General features: G+C 41.3%; 1 protein-coding gene across 8 annotated transcripts in view; it reads left to right on the top strand.

Moving 5' to 3' along the window:
• RBM47 (RNA binding motif protein 47) overlaps positions 1-22,268 on the top strand; it is a 76,293-nt gene that overhangs the window by 21,154 nt on the left and 32,871 nt on the right. For 3 of the 8 annotated variants that reach the window (XM_085577808.1, XM_085577807.1, XM_085577811.1), the window contains exon 1: positions 1-22,268. This exon is cut by the window's left edge; it is cut by the window's right edge. The exons of 4 other annotated variants lie outside the window; for them this stretch is intronic. The gene's annotated coding sequence lies outside the window, so the exon portion shown is untranslated. One more of the 8 variants, XM_021528849.3, reaches the window with a different exon arrangement.

Below are 22,268 nucleotides of genomic sequence, written 5' to 3'. Positions count from 1 at the left end.
AATGAGGGGATCTACCCTATAATATCCAAAACTTAATACACCAGGTAAAGCAAAATCTTTGTTATTTTGCAAAGTACCATGAAGAGAGTAATTCAGCACTCACACTCTGGCAATTAAATATTTGAGACCAGTGGCCCACACCAAGCTTTGCGTGGCTGCTGTGCTCAATGTCCAGCTAGTGGATGAGGGCTGAAGTTTTGCCACAAGGATGTGCTGAGGCCCTGGGCAACAAGATAATTTTAGTAAATTCCCTAATCTCTTGGAAAAAAAGCAGCCAAAACACATGTGATAGTCAGCCTCAGGCTGAGCAGGCTCAGGCTCAGGCAGAGACCACCACAGGGGTTTCTTTGATTCAGGTCTATAAACACCAAGGGTGGTGTGAAGTGGGTGGTTTGGGGTGAGCTGTTTGCAGTCTTTCCTAATGCAAGAGGTAGTGGCTGTTAGACAAAGATTTAGGAGCCATTTTCAGAATAAAAGGAGATATTTCTTCATGCAGCAAATACTGGATTTGTGAAACTCTTTACTGAAGGGTATGACAGTTGCAGCAATTTTTTTCAGACACTCAAGGGAAGACTGGGCAAGTACTTGGAAGAGAGGTCCACCACTGGGCAATCTAGATCAGTCTGGAGGAGACCCCTGATCTGAAAATGGTTGGAGGCTGGGAGATGACTTGCAGAAAAGATCAATTATGTTCATCTTATTGTTGCTATTTTTCAGGGGTCAGTTTTTCATCACTGCTGCAAACAGGTTACTGGGCTACAGGAGCCCCAAAAAATCTGAAATAATAACGCTGTTCTTATATTTTTATTTGAATTGTGAGCCAATTGTATATCAGTTTTTTGATGTGTAGATGAATTTAAGGTGCTCTGACTTCCCATCTATGCCTGAGCTGGAGGGGAGAGCACTGCAGGGAGCAGTGATGCCACAGTACCTCTGGGAAGCAGGTCATTCTGTCAGCTACACCATGGCTATAGGTACCAGATGCATGGGGAGGCATAGCGGTAGGGCTCAGTGGCAAGGGCAGCATTGCATGATAGTGTATTTTGTCTGGGATACAGTAAATTGCAGGCTATGCTTTGTGAAGCCACATGCTATAGTGCTCCCATTTATTTACACTAGGATGGTTTTTTAACCCTGTTAAACTAGCCTGACAAGACTGCCCTAGCCAAGGGGACCTTCTCTGTCTCTTCTGTCCCACATTTTACCTCTTTTTGTGCTTAGATCAGTACTTTCTTTTATGAAACTAAAATATTTTTTGAAAAGTTTGTGGATTAACAAATGACCCCAAGTTCTTCCTTTGTCCTCCAAATAAGTAAAACACATATCACAGCAATACAGGAAAACTTGGATTGCCCTTGTGCTTGAGAACATATAGCAAGAAACATTATACTTGGTAGTTTAAATTAACTTGCTTATCTTCAGACTTCCAGGAAAAAAGTATTATTTATCCCCCTCTCTTATAGTCTAGCAAAGATAAGCAATTTGTTAAAAACATCAGTGCAATTCCATTGCATTAAAATCTGAAGCTGTGAGGAGAAGCTCTGACAAGCTATTTCTGGCTCACTGTGTTTTGTGGGTTTATCATCTGAATGACAATGTGGCAAAGTACATGCAATATGTCTTTATGAAGAAAAAGTCCACTCTGATACTCCTATGGCTTAGTAATTGTAAAAATTATTTAAATAAACAGTCTAAATTTTTAAAAAAATATAATAATTTTTTTTTTACCTATAAATACTTTTTAAAAAGTGATACTACAGGTTTGGTGTACACATATATGCACAAAATAATGAGAATTGTGTCAAATGTGTGCAGAGATGCATGTAATAAGATGTGAGCTCTTCTGTGGCTGCAGGGAGCTAAGGTGTGTTTTCACATGGGCTTTTTGTTTTTGAGATATGTACATATCTGTACTGCCTGGAATACAGGCTTTAATAAAAGTTTTATAAATAGTATACACATTATTTAAGGTTTTATATAGGCATTAATTGCTATAGCACTTCTAGGTTCTGTTTCAAAGGGGACAAAGCAACTTACTCCTGATATTAGTCACAGTGCTTGAAGGTCTCCTGTGAAGCCCTCTGAAACAGTACCTCTGCCTTGACTCTAGTGGAACCAATTTGTTTTAATGAAGAATGCAGACTTGATAAGTTAAAAGAAGTTGTGTCAACCCATGGTCTGATATCCCAGGGATGTCAGTGAATTCTGACCAACACATGAATTTTCATGACTGAGCATGGTATTTTTCTTTAGGTTAGAAATGTAGATATTTATCATGGATATTCCTTCAGCATCTTATTCACAAGGCACAAAGGATCTTGGAGACACAGATTTCTGGAAGAATGTCATCAAAATATGATAGGGTTGAAACCTCTTTTTGAGTGACTGCCGTAGTCCCATCTATTCCATCTTCACTCAACCTGAATGAAATCAATAGAAAATTTGTTTTCTAGAAATTGGTTTCCCAGGAATGTATTTTTAGTGAGGCCATGAGAATTCCTTTCACCTTCTCTGGAACATAATTTATCTTCTTTCCTTCCTTGCATATACTACTTCACATAGGTGTACAGGTGGCAAGGGAGAAATTTTAGCCGAGCTAAGATAATACAACCCCTTGCCTCCATTTCCAATTATCATATAGAAGGAACAGGGATGGATAAAACTTTGTTTTATTGGTAGAAATTCCTTGGTACAACTCTGGGTTTATAAATCCATCTCTCCTTTGCTTCTCCTCTCAGAGATACAGCATCACAGGTGAGAGATCTGCACACCAAAGGAGCTACACATTACCATTTTATTTACTGTTCCTTAACAAATAAAGCAATCAGCAAGATGCTAACACCCAAAACATTGACTAACACACTGATGAGAATGAAGTTTCAACAAGGCTTATGCCATTTTTGTACAAAGGATCACTAAAAGCTCTGCCACACAGACTGATTCACAGTCTGGAATTTCAAGCTCATACACAGTGTGATCCCACAAGCTTATATTCATTGATGCTCTGCCTTGATCATGTTTTTAGTGGGTTTAGCACTGTAAAAAATAAAGAATTTCACTGATGATTTACTTAACCACAAGCAAATCAATCAAACCTATCAATAAGGTGACATCAGTGAAGAACAAGAAATGAGGTCAGCAACTTGGATTCAATCAATAACTGAACCATGGCATCCATTGTAATAACGTCTAAGTGTCAAATGTACACATGAAGAATAGCAGCAAATGCAAAAGGTGCATTTTTTCTTCCCTCTGTTATTCTATTTGTTTATTTAGATTGGCTGAGTTGGCCTCACTTGTTTGTGTCAAGGAGTGACAGTGTTCCAACATGCAGTTGCCTTCATTCCTGAGAGTGGCCTCTGGTGAAGAAACACCTTACCTTTCCCCTGGATGTGCTGGGGTTACAGCTCAGCTCAGGCGGGGTGGCAGGCTCTGGCAGCTCTCCCAGCATCCTTGTGTCCTTGCTGGGATGGAGGACATCTGCCTGGTGGCAGGCTCTCAGATCCAGCTCTTGAACCAGTGCCCCAGCCTGGAAGTGAGCTTGCAGAGAGGAGTGAGGCTGGCCAGAGCTGGTGCCAGCTGGGAGGGCAGGCTCACACCAGCTACGTGCTGTATCTCTGCAAAAGATGCTGCAATGGCAATTCTCACCTTGGCTCAAAGAGACCCAGTGTCTAGCAGGAGATAATCTATCTCTTCTAATGAAGCAATCATAAGTGGCAAATAGGAAATTTTTAGCAGCCTTGGCTGGCACCAGACAAAACACAGCAGAGCCATTGTTCCTTATTGTGTTGGACCTATTTTTGTTCTCTGCAGTTCTTTGCTTTTGAGCAGTCTGGTGTCCCCATTGCCAGCCCAAGCAATGGGTGAAGGTATGGAAACACTTTCCGTGACCTGGAGCCACTTTCAATTTTAATAATTGGCAATTTTAATATATGGCAGCATTCTGACTTTTCCTATGATGAATGGTGCTTGCTGCTGGTACATTTTGTCTAGAGATAGTATTGTCCTTTAGTAAGAAGAAAAATCTTTAGAAGTGGCCAAGACACTCAGTTTCCCATCACTACATTTTTAACCAGTATCTGACTAATGTGTTAGATTAGATAAATGGCTATTTTATCAGTCAAAATGGTCACAGTAAGCGTAGTGAAACCAAGTATTATTTTTTAATTTCTGACATTAATCATTCCAGTGTCCTCCTTCAGAGCTGACTGTATGCCAAAGGAGGCAAAAGCACCATGTGAAAAACAAGTGAGCTGGGACTCCTTCAAGGGAGAAGCTAAAGAAATGTACACCATTAAGAGGATTTGAAAACCCAAAAGTATGTAGCTGTAACATGAAATACCAACTATCACTGCAGAATACTAGAATACTTCAGGATTATTCCAAACTACCAATCAAGTTTCAATCTAGATTCAGGTGATAGATTGCAAAAAAAAAAAAAAAAAAAAAAAAAAAAAAAAAGAGAAAAAAAAAAGGAAAGTATGATCAATCATGAAAAAACCCTGCTAACAGGTTTGTAGCACTGTTCTCACACTCGGGGACAGGACACCAACAGTTTGGGGTCTGAATTTGATATTTTGATGGTGATAAATTGAGTGACTAAGACTCTGACAAACAATCTTTACTAAGGCCTCTTCTAAGACCTTTCTCATAATCTGGTGATGCTTGGAGTCTTGATAATCATTAAAATATGATTCATCATCTCCCTTCACAGTGGTCTGTGACATTCATTTGTATGGATGTCTCTTTGTATGTTATTTCTGAATGGCTGTTTTCATACATCTACTCTGTTGTTTAAAAAACAGGGAAAAAGTGTAACTTTCCATGACTGATGTGCAGTACCATAAAAATGACCCAGTTAGGAGTCCACAACACAGGCAAAATGTCAGTGTTCTTCAATATTCTCATCCTGGGGACCGAGAAGTGGGTCCATAGGAACCTCATGAGGCACAAGACTAAGTGCAAGTGCTGCACCTGGGTAAGGGAATCCCCTGGTATCAAGATGGGCTGGGGGATGAAGGAATTGAGAATGGCTCTCTGGAGAAGGACTTGGGTTTGCAGGTGGGTGAGAGACTGGACATGAGCTGGCAATGTCCTCTCAAAAACCAGAAAGCCACCCACAGGCTGGGCTGCATCAAGAGAAATGTGGCCAACAGGCCAAGGGAGGTGATTCTCCCTCTCCACTCCTCTGAAACCACACCTGGAGTGCTGCATTCACCTCTGGAGGTCTCAGCACAGGAAGGACATGGACCTGTTGGAGCAAGTCCAAGGGAAAGCCATGAAGATGATCAGAGGGTTGGATCACCTCTCCTATGAGGAAAATCTGAGAGTTCAAGTTGTTCAGACAGGAGAAGAAAAGGCTCTGGGGAGGTCTTATAGCATCTTCCAGTAGCTAAAGGGAGAAAGATGAGGACAGATTTTTAGCAGGACCTGTTGCAATAGGATATGGGTAATGGTTTTAAAGTAAAAGAGGGAAAATAGATGTATCTGTATCTATATAGCTATATATCTATATCTAATATATCTATTAATTTATCTATAGATATATCTATATCTATATCTATAGATAAAATATGCAGACTAGATATAAGGAAAATTTTTTTGTGATGATGGTGGTAAAATGCTGGAACATGTCACCCAGAGAGATGTTAGATGCTTCATCCCTGCAAGTGTTCAAGTTCAGGTTGGACAGGGATCTCATTAACCTGATCAAGTTGATATATCTATTTTATGAGGGGACTGGACTAGGTGTCCTTTAAAGGTCCCTTCCAACCCAAATTATTCTGTAATTCTATAATTCTAGTATTATAAACTCTTACTCCAGTTCAGATGAAACTAAACTCAAGTGCAAACTTTTCTTCTCTGAAAAGGTTTGTTCTAAGCAGAAGACTTGCAAGAACAAGTTGGTCCTGAGAGTCCTTCCATCTTGTGCAAAGATTAATGACAGCACAACATGTAACTACAGTTCTAACATAAATTAAATCCAAGCCTCAATTCTGGATTGTAGTCTGCAGCTAAACCAGACTGAGACCCAGCCAAACACAAATATCTGTGACTGTGCTTATAAGTAGATAGCACTTTTTTTTTTTTTTTTTCACTGAAATACATGTATAGAATAGCTTCTGCCTTCACAGTAGTAAGTAGAGCAGGGTTCTGTATATCAGCTCTCAAAATATGTTGTCTGCCTAAGATGAAATATTATAAAGTGAATTCTGCATAATCTGGTTTTTAAATTCTAAAGTCTTAAGCAGGAACAAGATGAATTTTGTAGCTTGGGAGTTTGAATCATGATTTTCTCACTAGCCATGCTGTTTGCCTCAGAACAGCCAGACTGATGATCAGTTTGCCACTGAGCTCAGAAAATGCATCAATGTGCTTGCCAGAGTAGGCATTAGAGATTTGATCTTAGATAATTTTTTTTGCATGGAAAAATAAATCTACTTTCACTGTTACTAGAAGGTTTAAGAAATAGAAGTACCATAAAATTACTCTGGGGAACTTATAGAATGGCTAAATGCTGCTGTTTTCTGGTACAGAACATTGTGTTACTCAGCTCTCCAGTTTTCATACAATAGATGGGAACTCTACAAGCAGAAACTATTACTGGTTGTATGTGCATATGAGTAAATGATATCTGGTTTTAGTCCTTACATAGAAAAAAACCAAGTTTAACAACATATTTTGTCTGCACATGTGATGTAGCTATTGTAGAGAGGGTATCACTGGTTCTCCTAGGAGCCTTTTATACAAACATTTGTAATCAGTATGAAAATCTGCTTGAGGGTATATTTTATCATAAATAGGAAAACTGTTCATTTTAGATTTTTCTTTCTCAACTGTTACCCCTGCAGTTCTCACTGTCCTTTCACCCTGGCAGCAGCCAGACCTGCCCTCCCCATCCCACCCTGCCGCCTTGGCAGGGGCCCATGCCCAGCCACTGCTGCAGCCATGGTGCCCACCCGTTTCTGATACTGCACCCCTGATTGTCAGTAAGGGTTAACAAGCTCAAGCTCATGCAGATTGCACCCAGCACTGCCTCTCTTCCCTGCCCCTGCTCAACCAACCACCTGCTGACACACTGCTCCCCATTGTTTTCCTCAAAAAATTTTGCACCTCAGGGCTCTCCTGCTGCCCTGAAGAGCTCTCATTTCTCAGCACAGTGACTGTCATTCAATGTCCCATGTCCCTGTTAGCTTTCTACCTTCTCAGCCTTACAGCTTTGCTTGACTTCTTGAAAGTGAAACAAGACTTCACCCTGGTAACAAAAATGCTCCCTAACCGATCAGATCCCCATAGGCAGTTTATTTTCTGATCTTTAAACCTCTGAGCTCTCATCACTTTGGTTTTCCCACCAGTCCCTCTTGAATAGATTGCATCCTTCCAGCTTCACCACACAACAAATTTTGTCCCTGTTTTAATGTGGTCAGGTTCCGTTGCACTGTCCTCTCCGACCCTTTTCCATTTCTTTCTCTAGATGGACTCCATTTCTTCAACTTTTGAGCAGTGTGGCTCCAGCACCCAGTGCAATGGTGCCAGATGCATGGCTTGGAAACATACTACACACCAATTCTTCCTTCACCCAGGGACTAGATGTCCTTTTGGTTATGTACTTCCAGTATGCTATTATTTTACCTGACTCACACGCACTCCTTCAGAGCCATCATCTGCACATCCTGTATTTGCTACTTCCTCTTTCCAATTTAACCCTCATTTTCTCCCTTCTCACAAGCATTGCTATGTCTTGTCAGCTGTCCCTCCAAAACAACTTGCTTCACTCCAGCAGCCCCATCCTATTTTTTTCCATTCAGAAACTGGATTTCCTCTTATCTCTACTACCCACTAAATAGAGCTATCTAGCTCTATCCCAGCTTCCTCTGCATCTATCACTCAACCTGTAAGCAGCTCCCAATATCCTGTTCCTCCTGAACCATATCTGTTAATCTCCATTATTTTCTCTTAACTTCCTTTCAGACAATTATCAAGTCACTCACTCTATCCTTGGCATTCTCAACTAACTCGTGTTTTTGTGGTAGCCCATCTACCTGCAGCTGTGTCTTAGCCATTCTGCTATTTCTAGGCAGGAACTCCTCATTGGGTTCCACCAAAAGAGAGGAGTGAGAGGCAGCCAGACACCTCTTACCAGCAGATGATAGGAAAGCCACAAAGCAAGAGGTCCACTGTGTGCGTCCAACCTTCAGATCTTCATCCCATTCCTCTACAAATGTTTTTTCTTGTGACTTGAATTTGGTGATGAGGTGGATGTGCTGTAAAAGGCATCTGTGCACCGAAGCTTTGGGATGTTTTGGTCTGCATGGAGATAATTAAGTAAATAATAGCTTCCAAATACCTGAGTTCAGCCCTCAGGAACTGGCCTCACAGAGATCTGTATCAATATCTCCTCTGAGATTTTGAGTAAAGCAAATAAGAATAAAAATATTTCATTCATCATCTTGGCAGTATGTTCTGGAAAGGCTGATTCAGATCCAGTCTTTTCCATTCAGCTATAAAATCTCTGTATGTACTATCTTCTTAAGTGTTATTTTAAATTAGAAACATTATTTGTCTCCTGGGATTCATTCAAAGCAACTAGCTGCACTTGTAGAGTCTAATGACAGTTCTTTATGTCATCAAATGTTAGGAACTGAATTTGAGAGCAAATATTTGCCCAAATTTAACAAGGTGCTAAGGACAGTGTAAGAACAATGCTCAATGCTAAAATGGCTATAAGCTAGTTTCAGTTCCAATGTTAATGGCCAAGAAAGTAGAATTATTGTTAACAACACATGTATTCTCTTTTATTAGAAAGTCTAATGTTTTAGAGTTCCACATGTCCAGTCAGCTCTTGTAAAGCATTTTAAAATCTAATTTATCTTGACATAAGGATGGATAATGGATAATAGATAATAAATAAATTAATATCATGGTCCCTACACACCAATGCCCATAGACACTGCTACCTCCAGCCAGTGCCATCCCAACAGCTGCCAGGGCGGGCGTGCCTGCCAGGCAGTTGTGGTGCCACGACTGAAGGCATCCTCCCAGACCAGTCCATTTGCCCCTCTCCACCTGGGCTCTACAACTGGATACAAGGGTCCAGGGATAAGAGGAAGACATTGTTAAAGCATTCAGACCACAAATACCCATCCCAGCTGTCCAGTGAGGATCCTGACTAAATCAGCACCACCAAAGCCTGAGCTTCCCCCTGTTTACATAAAATTGCCCCATCAGTGAATCCCAGAAGCAGCATAGCTAACTTTTAAATTAAAATCAAATCCATGGGGTATGTACGTCCCCGATTTTAAAACATCGAGTTTCCCAGGTCCTTTCCTAAGAGTGACTGTGGGTGGCATCACAAAATGCAGCAATACATGTAAAAGGGGTTTAACAGCTGTGTGTTCAGAAGAAGTGACTGTTTTGAAATACTTGTCCACAGTGCGAAGTTGCCAAATCACTAGTGTAGTGTGGTCTTACAAAACAAGATAGAGTAAAAATAGGCAATACTCCCTGAAAGCTTTGGATGATAATGTTTCATCATACTATGTTTGAAAAAAAAAAGCTACAAATAAGGGAGTGAACCAGAAAGGTGGGATATGTTGGTTTGTTTTTTGAAAAAAGACTTCTTTTTGTAGCCTGATATATGATTTTATATCAGTGTTGCCTATTCTTTGTTAGCAGCTCTACAGAAACTGCTTGCAAATGTTCTTTCCCATCAATATTTGGTTTCTCTGTGAATCATGAGCAACTTTTCTTACGTATCTTGTGTATTTTGCAAGGTCTGCTCCCTCTAAGGGAATAGTGATGACTGAAACTCCTATCCAGTGAAACCACAAGCCAAACAGCTCTGGGATCAGCTAGCAGCAATGTTTCAGTTCCCTTACCGTTTCTTTTATCATCCAGAGAAGTATTTTGTCAAGTGATGAGGACTCATTCTCTGATAGATTAATATCTACAGGGCATTTTGGTCTGAAAGCTCAGCACAAGGTACTAAATTATGGACCAAAAGGATGAGTAGATATGGCAGAGCAGTAGATCTTGCACTGCTGGCATGTCTAGGTAGGATTTTCAAGAGCCCAGACACACAATCAAATCCACAACTGGAGAGGTGTACCCACGTGTGCAGCATTCAGGCTGCTGTTGAAATAGCACTCTCAATTCATACTTCAGGTCTCTGCTGTTTTACTGTGATAAAGATCTTCCACAGCTCACAGCAATTATTTTCTCCCTCCCACCTTCTTTTTAGCAGCAGGTAGTTGCTAGTCCTTCTGCTCCAGAAAAGGGGATGTAGCTCCTGTCAGAGATCAGTGCTGTGACTATTTCCTGGGGAGGTAATTTCGACACGTTGCTTAGGGACGGGTCTAAACATATTCCTAATAGCCCCATGTGCTCAGATGCAGGTTCTTTACTGGGAATGGAAAATTTTCAAAGCCTCCACAGTAGCCCCTCTGGATCTGCCTGTACTCTTTTCCAAAGCAAGTGTGGCCCTGCAGGATGAAATACAAATGCATCTGTTGAAAGAGAACTGGAACAAAACTAAGCCCTATTTAAGGTTCACAAAATTTCCCCTCTGTTATCTGATCCCCATGTTTTAGTTTTGTTGTTTGGTCTCCGTGTTTTTAAGGTCCTTAACAATTTGTAAGTAAATTGGTGTTTCATTGAAAGAAGACCTTTATGTATTTTAGGTGCTTTCTCACTTTTAATATCCCTATGCATTACTTGCTCCCAAACCAGTATGAAGTTATATGATGTCTACATTAAATTAATGTTTGACTTTACAGTCTGTATGCTGTCCAACACGGCACCCCCTCCATTCCAGTAAGTAAATATGCAAGTGTTACATTGCCCTTGAAACCTGTGCTCTGTGACAAAGGTTGCACGCTGAAAAGAGACTGAAATGCCAAGTTTCCATGGGCCCCAGTCCCTTCTGTGAGCCGTGTGTTAATCAGAAGCCCACTCCCAGAGACCTGCAAAAGTCTGGTGCGGTGCACTTGGGACCAGGTGACACCAGGGCAGACTTGGCCTCCTCAGAAGCATCCACCTCTCTCTGAGCCCTGTGGAAAACTTATCTCTGAGAGGGGAAAATGTGTGAATAACACACTGAGTTTTCTCAAGGTGATGCCTATACAGAAAAGGCTTTTATTCTTATTTCTTGTGCAACAATGAAAAAAAGGTTTGGTTTCTGTTGCTTTATATCAGCCAATCTACAAGGGCAGATTCAGAGGGAGGACCATCAAATTTTCCACTGCTCTATTTGCCATGGGGGACATGTACAGAAAGTTAGGTGTGCTGTCATAGAGCCATCATTTTTCTGTGGTAGCTATATCTGGCAGCTACAACTGATAACTGAGTTTCTTCAAAGTCCTTAGGCTTGTACCAGGCTAACATGATTTTTAAAAATGTTGGAACTGTGGAAAATTGAGTATTTGTACAACCTTCCCATGACAGGCAGTAACCTTGTCTATGCTGCCAGGTAAACTAAATTTGAGCTGGTTCCATAACCCAAGTACCAATGTGTTGCTACTCTAGTTCCAAATCTCACCATTGCAACCTCAGTTTCCAACTTGCCAAAGACCAGACAATGACATGGAATACAGCAGTGACAAAAACTATATCTGATGAAGATGTGTAGCCAGGTCTCTCCAGAGTCTTCTGTGAAATGCTACTGCAACCAGGAAATGTTAAACTGGCAAAAGTAAATATTTTCACAGAAACATGGCCTTTTCCAACTAGGCTTTGTTGGGAAAATCTGAGAGATCTTGAATGGGCTCCTTATCCAAACTGAAGAGAGAAACAGCTTGGCTGGATCTTCTCCCTTGCCTATCTAGTGCACCTCTCTGAGAGCAGCATTCATTACCAGGTGGAGCAAGACTGCCATGAGATGTTCCTGCTCCCTAAATCTGGTTAGGCAGGGTCTTAAGCCTAAATAAGCTCTAAGATAAATCCCCTCCTTGATAGCCACAGCTGAGACTCCAAGGAGCTCTGTGAAATAGCAGGGTCTTCTTACATCTACTGTAGTATCAGCAAGGCACAAAGAGGCTATCATGATGTGGCTTACAAACCTGAGAAGCTGGCAGAAGAAGATGGGTCTCTCCCTCCCCTGCACACTTATTGCACTTTTCCTCACATTTTGGGAGCAGAAGCTGTAAAGCAGCTGTGAGGGATTTTCATCCAGAGGATTTTCATCCCAACAAATTGATGTTGGGAATTCATGAGGTTCATGCAGAAGATATTTGATAAGTCTTGAGGGTTGTCCTACAGCAGCAGGATTGTGTCTAACAGCTGTAGGGAAGTCCACATGGCTTTTCTAATCATGCCAGCATCCTGCCCATTCCCAGTAAAGACCCATCCTAGCAGGCAGCCACAGGCTGCTGCCATGCTGGCATAGTACAACATGAATGAGACATTTCCCTTCTGCCTCTCCTTTTCCAGGCAAAAGGGGAGGGGAGGCAAATGCAGATTGGCAGGAGGGAGAAACACACCTGAAAACACACAGAGCAAATGGACCTTGGAGAGCTGAGCAGGCTTTTATGTGCTGGGCACACTGGACATCTCGTATAGGCTGTAGCCACAGGGCTTTTGTTGCTGCAGCAAGTGGCCATGCAGCAGCCCCTGCAGGTTTGCCCTGGGCTCTGGGCAGCCCTGGTTCAGGGAAGGCACTCCTGATTCCAATGATACATCTGCTCGAGTTAAGCCACAACCCATTGCTGAAGCAACGGTGTCACATGTGTGTGCAAGCTGTTGAGCTGGATGGAGCTGTGCTGCTGACTACCTGTGAATACACACAAAGCAGTGTACCAGAAGGCAGAGAGTGCCTCTCCAACCTGACTGGACTCAGCTGGTGCCCCTCAGCCCAGCATCACTGGGCATGGACATCCCCAGCCCTTTGCAAGGTTGCACAAGACCCAGATCAAGAGCAACCCCATCATACGGACCCCATTACAGTGATCATAATTGCACCATGTGGCACATTTTAGCAGCTAATCTGACTAGCTGGAGCAGTTGTGGTGTAGCTTTTTTCCTTAAACATGTACATTAAAATACATACTGTTTAGGTTGGGGATCCAAATTAATTGCTCTTCCCCAAACCAGGATTGAAGACAAGGCAATATCACAAAATCAGAACACACCACATAGCCTAGATTTTCCCATTGTTCTTCCATGGGCAAACATCTGTGTGCCAGGTCCAGAAGATGTCTCCCATGTTGGGAGCAGCCGCTCCATGTTGAGTCAGCCTCTGGGTGCTTCCCAAGTTCAGCAGCTGCCCTTTTCTCCTCAGGGAGCAGCAGTGTGCTCAGTTGCTCACCTTATCAGCACTGTGCTCAGTTGCCAGCCCATTCCATCTGCCCTCTGCTTGTAATTGTTAACTTCCTGAGAACAGGAAACCTCTGTTTAGCACAGGTAGAGCTTTAACTCTGAGGCACTCCTGAAAAGGCGAGACACAGGAGTAGAGTGAGGCGTCGCAGATTGCTTTGGCCATTTCATTCCCCTGTCTTTGTGTTTAGGCTCCCTTTGCATTACTTCATCATGCAGTTCAGGTCTTTTTGTTATCATTTTGTAGTTTTGGCTCTCATTTGTCTGAGTGCTCTCTTATGCAAAAGATTTACTTGGAAATTTATGTACTCCCACAAATTAAGCATTCACTCAGCCCTCAGCAAGGCACGCCTAGGCTTGCCTGCAACCTTAGAACAATACAGGGAAAGGTTATCATGACTTACCTGCCACAAATTATCTATTAATAGCACCACTTATGTGCCTTTTTTTTTTTACCCTTCATGACATGCTTTCCCTAGATCTCCCTCTTAGCAAGTTTTCATTTTCTTGAGTGCCTTGTTTTCCCTGCGGAGAGCAGGGCAGGTAAAAGAGCACTGGCTCTGCCCCCGTGGCCCCGGCAGCGCCTTCGCCCACAGGTGTTTGCCAGGAGGGTGGGACAGGGGCTGTTCGCAGCCTGGTAAAACATTGACCAGCGCTGGAGGCACAGGGCTGCCAGGCAGGCAGCAGCAGAGCCCAGCCACAGCCAGTGCCCACGGGAGCTCGCCAGCTTCTCCCCAGGTACCGTTCTCCACTTTCATTTTCCCGGCCTTGAAAGGCAGAAGGGCAATGGTGCTGGGTTATGGGGTTTGCCAAAGCTTGTCTCCCTAGAAGTGGTAAGAGGAGTTCGTCTTGTTATTTTGCAGTTTGCTTTTATCAACTTTAGTTGGCTGAGCGATGTCATCTAGAGTATGGGTTGATTAACTCACGATTGATTAGCTAGTTGTTTGGATTTTGTTTTACCTTCACATAAACAAAATTAGTGCATAATTGCATTTGAAAATGTCATTGTCTTCTAATAAAACTCAAACCTGACTTCTGCTCATCTTCCAACTGAAGAGTAGGCATAATCGTCAGAGATTTTAATGAAAATGTGTAATCCAACAGGGATGTGGGTAGTGACTCATGATGAAAAATACTTGCTGATTTTTGACCGAGCTTTGCAAAAATAGGCAAAGTGACTAATTTTTTTCAAGATTATTTCCATGTTCCTTGGAACATGGAACATGGGCACTAGACACAGAAAAAATGCCAGGATTTAAGTTCCTAGTATGCACATGCCACTCAGAGGGGTTTAGATGAATAGTTTCAAATAATTGTTTAAAATTTGTTCAGTGACTGAAAGTTTCTGCCAGCCAACAGAAACTGACTCATTCATGCAGGAGCTATCCTTCATGTGTGCTTTGCTGATCTGCATGTGTCTTTATAAAAGTACGTATCGTGACTCCTCAGAAATTACTTTTTACACCCCAGGCAACTGTTGAATAATCCTGAAGAAGGCTCAGTGTGAAGTAAATGACATGTCTGTATTCATGATTTATCATCAGTATGTTTTGTGTGCTAAACAAAATGCAAGAGATTTTTAAAAAAAAATAACTTGCTGCTTCCAGTTAATCAGTGTCTTGCCCTAGCTGTGCTTGCTTCATGTTTAAATCCTTCCTGATGTGACAGAGATTTTCTTGATGTGTTTGCTAACTGTGCTTGCACATGACATGATATTTATGCTCAGTACATGCTCTGTGGTGTAAAGTTGTACTGGAGTGTGGTAACACATTTTCTTTATTAAAAGTAGTCTAAGTGTGGCTCCAACTCTTAGCAGTACTAAAACTTCTAGAGTAAAGTACAAGGAAAGATTGGTGGAGAGCAAAGCAACTGGATTCCCACAAAAGGCTGCTTTAAAGGATTGAAATATGATTCAATAAAAATTTTGGTAAAGGCTGCATCACAGTTTCAGTCTGTTGGTGAGTTTGTAGACATAAAACATGACTATGATTAAAACCTGTGATTTTCATCTGTGTCACCGTGTTGTGGAATTCTTGCCCTGTCCTCCCAGGAACAGTATTTGACAGTAAATCAGACTGATGTAAAAGTTTCTATTGCGGTAAAAAAAAAAGTGGCAAAATCTTATCTGACAGTCCCCAGACAATATCTGTTCAGTCTTTAAGTCCTGTTTGAGACAGCTTTCAGGATAAGGGAGCCATAACAATCTGTAAATTATGAACAATTTAAATTGTTTCAGTAAATAGTAACATATCATTGCATGCTAAAATGAAGCAAACTGGTTTCATCCCCCATGCTTGGTTTTCAGCACAGCTGTTTACCAAGTTTCAGTTGGTTAAACCTGTGTACATAGACTGAAAGGAGCAGGGCTGCACAGGGATCATGAGGATAATCTGGTCTGCAAAACCTTTTTCTGGATATAGAAGGCAAAAAAAACCTGAGACTATTGTTTAGACTGGACTAGTTATAGAGTTGCTAGTTAAAAACAAGTCTCTCTTCACCCTTGAAGGCAGTTCCTGTGACACAGGCTTTAATGCTAGACCTATATGAAATAAAATGTCCTGGATCCCACAAAGTTCACATGATGATGCTATTTTAAATTTCTAATTTATATTTGAACCAGAAATTACCATAATAAGGGAGTATATTAAGTGTGCATTATCTCTTCAGATACTTTGGGAGTGATGCTCCCAATATAAGGGCCAGATATTCGAATGGCAAAAAAAGAAGCCCTGCTTAACAAAAACCCTCATGCAACCAGGATTGCAGAATGGGCATTGCAAAACTCTGTTGTCTCCTCCCTGGAAGGTGTCAGGATTTCCCAGCTTGCCCATGCTTGCCAGGGCTCACAAGGCAAGCAGTGCCCCTTTGGATGCTGGAATAACCTCAGTCCCTGCTCCCTGTGGGTGAGTGACTGGGCTGCCATTGGGAGGGTGCCCAGAGGAGCATCCAGGCCCTGTTTTCAGTGACCTCCTGCACTTGAGCGCTCGTTCCGGTGGCTTACATTTGCTTACTGTTCTTGTTTGTGTAGCAGCTATGACACCACTACTGAGATTCCCCATTACAAAAATGTTGACAACAAATCACCTGGATGAGAAGGGTAATTTGTGTCTTGCTGTGCTGGACCTCTTCATTTAAGAGCCTACCCCAAATTAGAACTTTGTAGTTACTTTTTTCCCCCTGACAGCCACATGGCAGCTGATTATGGCTATTGCAGATGCTTTAGGCTTAAGGCAGAAGAGCAAGAGCTCTGCAGTCTCTGGCAGAAGATTTATTCCTTCTATGAAGAAAAGCTACTGGCTTTTCTTTCTAAATATTGGACTATCTTTTCTATAGATGTTTACTTGTATATGACCCACATGACCAGAAAAACCTCTTTGTGTCACTTTGGGAGTAATTTAAAACACTAGCATTTCAGTAGTTTTTTTTTTTTTTTCCTTAAGGCAGAAGTGTAAATCTTACTGGGGGACACTTTCTTTTATTAGAGTTTTCTGAGGGAAGTTATTTATATCTTCAGAGCCAATTGAAGAAGCATATTTTGAGACAATAAGATGACTTTCCTCTTTCTGTTGCAGTGAATGAAATTATCAGGTAAAATGCAAACATTAAAATACAGTGATTAGAGACAGGCAAACTTACCTTTGCACACTTCTAGCTGAGCAGAAGTACTAGTGATGAATTAAAACCCCAGCTTTTCAATTTCGCTAAAATACACAAAGTTAACCTATTAATTGCAGCTGAATATGAAATAAAATTTCCCTAAAATTAAGTAACTTAAATTATTTTAATTACAAAAATTATTTTGTGCTGCATGTGTGTATATGTGGTTCTCAATGGTGCCAAAGAGAAATGAGTGCTTAGATCCTGATTTAGTTTTTCCTTCTTTGCAATGAGTGCTTTCAGTGATATTTCTTTATGCAATTTTTGCTTCCTGTAATAACTTTGAGAACTTTTACTTCCTCAGAAGTCAGATGCTGCACAGATCAGAGTGCAGTATATAGTAGATGATTAAGCATATCTATCCAGATAAATGGCAGTTCTGCCTTCCCCTCCCTAGTGCTGGGCCACAATGCTTCCCTTTAATTCCAGCATTAAACAATTGTCAATATCAAACACCATTTGCTTGCACATTAGAAGGCAGAAGTAGAAGTAACAACAAATAATTGTGCATAGATGTTTTTAGTGGCTGAACTAAACAAAGGCTTTCGTCTCATACCGCAGTATTCCGATTCAGAGATTTACCACTCTTCTTCCCTGCAACTCCCAGGCTGTAAGGGTGAAAAGCAAAAAGACACTAAGCAAAAGTGCCATAGTGACATTGAACCTTTGTATTTTGAAAGAAACTACTTTGAGAGGTCATCAGATTGTATCTCTTGCATCTAATGAATATTTGGATTACAACTGAAAATGCATTGTTCAAACTAAATTTTTTGGTTTTTGAGTGAAGAGTCAGCCACTACCAGCTTCTCATCCCTTCTGAAGAACTGCAGAAAACAGTCATTATTCCAGTCTTTCCTACCTCCTGTGAAGATATTATCAGACAAAATGGTGTGGTACTATAGCAGCAATGTAGTTTTTAATGGTCTCCAGAAAAATTGCGCATCTTGCTCTTATCTTCTTTTCTCTGGGAAATCTATGTTACTGCAACTGGAAGCAGCCCCCACAGCAGCCCTTAAACAAACTGTTAGCTGGGATCATGCTAGGCTTTACTGAACAGAATACTTTCACCTGAGAAATTTGGGATGCTTTAAAAGGAGCATTGCTATGTAAACATTTTGTAATGCACGGAAACAGCTTTTGCCACCCTTGTTTATGGCACTTTTGTTAATGCTTCTCCAAGTCACAGCCACTCTGTCATGAAGCTCTTCCTTGAATGGTTCCCAGAAACTATCAAACCACACCTGTAGTTAGCTCTGTATGGGCAGACAACTTTATAAATCTGAAACTAAGGACCTGACAATAGACAATCTGTGGATAAGCATCTTCAGGATTAATTTAGCAGGATTACTTGGTCCATTATTGTTAATGGGAATAATTGATAAAATCTTGATTCTGCAACCCCCCCTCTATCTGGTAGCAGGTTTGTACCTGTTAACTTTATCCTGGGGACCTGCATTGCAATTACATCCTACATACTGAAAGGACTGTGCTCATGAGAAAATATGAAAAGGCAATGCATGTCTGGGTCACTGTATGGATGTAACATCAAGGGTAGTTCTGAATGGATTGCCAGGGGAAAACAGGCTGTAGTGCCAAAAAATTAGTAGGGTGTGCCTATGGACCCCATTCTCTATATTGCTATATTTTCATCTGCACAGCATTTTTATTACAACTTCTTGTCAATCAGTATAGAAGCACAAAGCTTAGCTCTGCATCAGCACTTAGGTGGGAATCTCTCAGCAGAGGGGACACTGTCTGAAATTGAGTAAAGCCATTATTACCATACCACAGTGCCTGCAAAACCAATATCATAGGGGAGAGTGGGAGATGATCAAATACATCTATCCAAATGGGCACCACTGATCTGGAGATCTCTGTGGAGAGAACTTGATATGGTGGTGGGCATGGGGGAACCCTGCTGCCCGTGGTTGAGAGAAGGCTGAAAGGCAGGAAGAGGCTCTGACACCTGGACAACATTGAGAAAAATTCCATGGAAGAGAGCAATGTCACAGAAACAAGCAGGGAGAATGGTGGGAGAAGGGAGTGGGGGAGCAGTAAAATGGGCTGATGAGCAGCTGCCTAGACATCAGAAGAGCTGCCTGTTTCAGGGGTGCATCACATTCTGTAGCGAAAGAGTGTCATTTGGCTGGAAATGCAGGAGTAGAGTGCTGAGGAGCAATATAAAGGGCCTAAAAAAGCCTCTCTTCTTGACAACAGGCAACAGGCTCTTCCTTTTCACAATCCAGACATAAGGAGAATGGACAGTACATCCAGTGGAAATCTATTTTGACAGGCTCAACAGGTTACAGTCCTCTTCCTCAAAGCCCTGATGGGGTATCATCCTGAACAAAAGTCAGCAAAGACCTCCTGATCCATTTTGTGTTGTGCAGTTGCTCCAATGAGGCTGAAGAAAATTTCTTTCTGATCAGCCAGAGTGAAAACCACCACTGTGATTCTGTACTACCACCCTTAGGACAGATAGCCCACATTAAAGCTAGAGTCATGCACAGCTGTTGAATATGGTACTGTTCTAGATGCCATTTTTCACTCTAGGAGTACTGCATTTTGTGGTGCAGAATATTTTGATGTAAATGGGAAGTTAGTGTTGATGTTGGATACAAATGCTGTGACTTTCACTAATTGGAATAATGTACATATCTGCAAGTGAGCATTTTTCAAAGTGACTGCTTTCTGCACAGGTGTAAAAGATATGTTTCAGTGAAAAATGTGTTTCTTTTTAGTTTGTCTTAAAAATGGTAAATGGAAAGGTGAGCAGCCCTCTGTAAATAGAAAAGGATACATACAGAGATTTCTTTTAAACTCCGTGATGACATATCTTCTCAACACAAGAAAATAGGGAAGGCATGGAAATTAAATCCAGTTAAGGCATTTCAGTTTATGTTCATTCAACAACATAGCCTCAGCTCAGGTCTTCATTTGCATTTCAACGAGGAAGTTTCAATAAAGGAATTGTTGAATTACTTGGGAGTGTCTTTAGGGCAGTGTGAAAAGACAGTGAAAACTCTTCTGTTCATTAACCACAGTGGCAGGAAGTTTACTGAGACTTCTGGGTACATTTTGGGGGATGCAGGGAGGATCCACCCCCAACAGCACATGTGTAGTTTTAGACACAGTGTCATTTTGTTAATGTGATGAAATTTAAACTGTTTTCACTTGCTTACATATTTTGCTTCATCAGGAGCCTAATTAAAGCTTTGTTTTGTGGAAAACTGAAGAAGTAGGTTAAAAACAGGTCAAGAGGAATAATTTCAAAAACATAGACAATAATCATTCTTAGTCAAATTTTAGAATTTCTGATGGACAATAGCAAAACTTGTATACTTGTGCTTTCATGAATTCTTCCCTTTCTTTCCTTATGGTGATGAGCAGCCTTCTTAAACTCCTACCTGATGAAGTGAAGGGACTCTGTGCTAGCACCACATAGCAGAACTTCATGGTGCAGATCTCCATTAGCCCTGGGTATGTAGGACACTGTTGTGACCTCACTGGACTTTGTGTCCAGAGTCCATGATTGCTGTCCTTGGCAAGTTATTAACTGGCACTTAATTTTATAATGGTGCTGCACTTTGGGGCCTGATTGCTTTGCTCTTGAATATGCCATAAAGGTACATTAAACAAAAAAGGAGGGGTAGGGGGGAAGGGGCCAGGAAGATTACTTTCAAGAGGTCAGATTTTTGCAGGTTTTTTAGGAAGTAAATTTTTTGGAATAGAGTTGTGTTAACATGCCAGGCTATGGGAGATAGGATCTGTGTTTTGGTGGTTTTTTTTTTTTGTTTGGTTGGGTTTTTTTCCTCATGCTTGTCCAATCCAGTTCCAAGGATTTTGCTGTTTTGTTTAAGCTCAGGTTTTCCAGAGTTGAAATTATGTAAATTATTTAATGTTATGTTTCTGTGAGTGAACTGCAAGCAATTAAAAAAAAAGTTATTCTGTCTTGTAGACAAGCAGGCACTGAAAACATCTCTGGTTTGTGTCCTTCAGGCTGTTAGCAAGTAAGATCTGCGAGTTTGTGTGAGGGGGGTGTACACAAGGACCTGACAAATAGATGTGAAAACAAGTCCCTCTGCTCCTCTTCTTTAATCCCTCTGATCACCTTAACTCTGGAAGGCAGTTAATATTCAATATTCCTATATCTGCAGGTGAAGTTTTGATATTAGAGATTATGGCAATTCTTGACAGAAAGGCGATTGCACATAGCTCAGCAAGTGGCATATGACCATTCCAGATCTGACTTTCACCTGATCAAAAAAGCAAAAAAACCTCTAATTTTTTTAAGTAAGCAACTTTACAGATGTTAAACATTTTTACCTGTGGAGGCAGCTTTTTGAGGCCTCAGATTAACACATTATATTAGTGGTTTTCTTACATGCAGTAGTCCTGTTTGCTTATAAAAATATCTGGGACTGGCAGTTTTTAGTCATATAGTTAATTTATAGTGTCTATAAGTCTCCTGTCAGGTCTATCAGTAACAGATCAAAAGGGTCAAATATTTGGGTTTTGCTGGGGTTTTTTGGAAAATAAATATGGGACTGACTAAAGAGGGTGGGAGGTTGGTTTTTATAAAAACCATCACCAGAACAAATGTACCCATCTGAATAATCTCTTCCGCTTTCAAATAGGATTTATTTCTGATTCTTAACACACTCTATTTCTCATTTATTCTTCTGACCGCTCATGTGAAAAAGAACAGACACAAATACCAGGAAGATGGGACCCCTTCCCCAGCCATAGAAGCAAGGGAAGTTCACAGGGAAGGACAGGAGAGTGGCAGCCCAGGCCACAGTCCCAGCTGTCCGGAGGGCCTGTGCATGGTGACTGCACACCCTGGCCCATAAGCAGACAGGTCCAGTGGAGAGAGAGCAGTGTGGCCTTGCTGAGGAGGACACAATGCACAGGCATGATGGACATTGACTGGGCAGCTACTGAAAGGGGAAGTGTTCAACCCTTTGCAGCTTCTCAGATTATTATACGGCAATTAAAATAGCCCCCCTCCATGTAAAAGCATGCCATCAGATAACAGGACACTCTGACTCATTAAATGGATCCTTGCCAAAATTGTTTCTGGAGTGTTCCAGTTTCTTGCTTGGGTCACGATGTTAAATCATTGCTTGTACTCAAGTTCTATGGGCCAACTCAATGGTTGAATAGACCTATAAACACAGCTGTGCTGGCAGCTACCTTTTAAAAGGTTTTATCCAAGCATTGGACTTAACTTTTAAAAATAGCCTGTTTCTTCTGCACAGCCTCTCATCTTCAAAGCATGACCTCCTTGCTGAAATCTGGGT

This window comes from Lonchura striata, chromosome 4, assembly GCF_050655825.1.
Source record: "Lonchura striata isolate lonStrDom1 chromosome 4, ASM5065582v1, whole genome shotgun sequence".
In the NCBI taxonomy this organism is placed as follows: domain Eukaryota; kingdom Metazoa; phylum Chordata; class Aves; order Passeriformes; family Estrildidae; genus Lonchura; species Lonchura striata.
The sequence above is the reverse complement of the archived record's forward strand: the minus strand, read 5'-3'. Positions and strand labels throughout refer to the sequence as shown.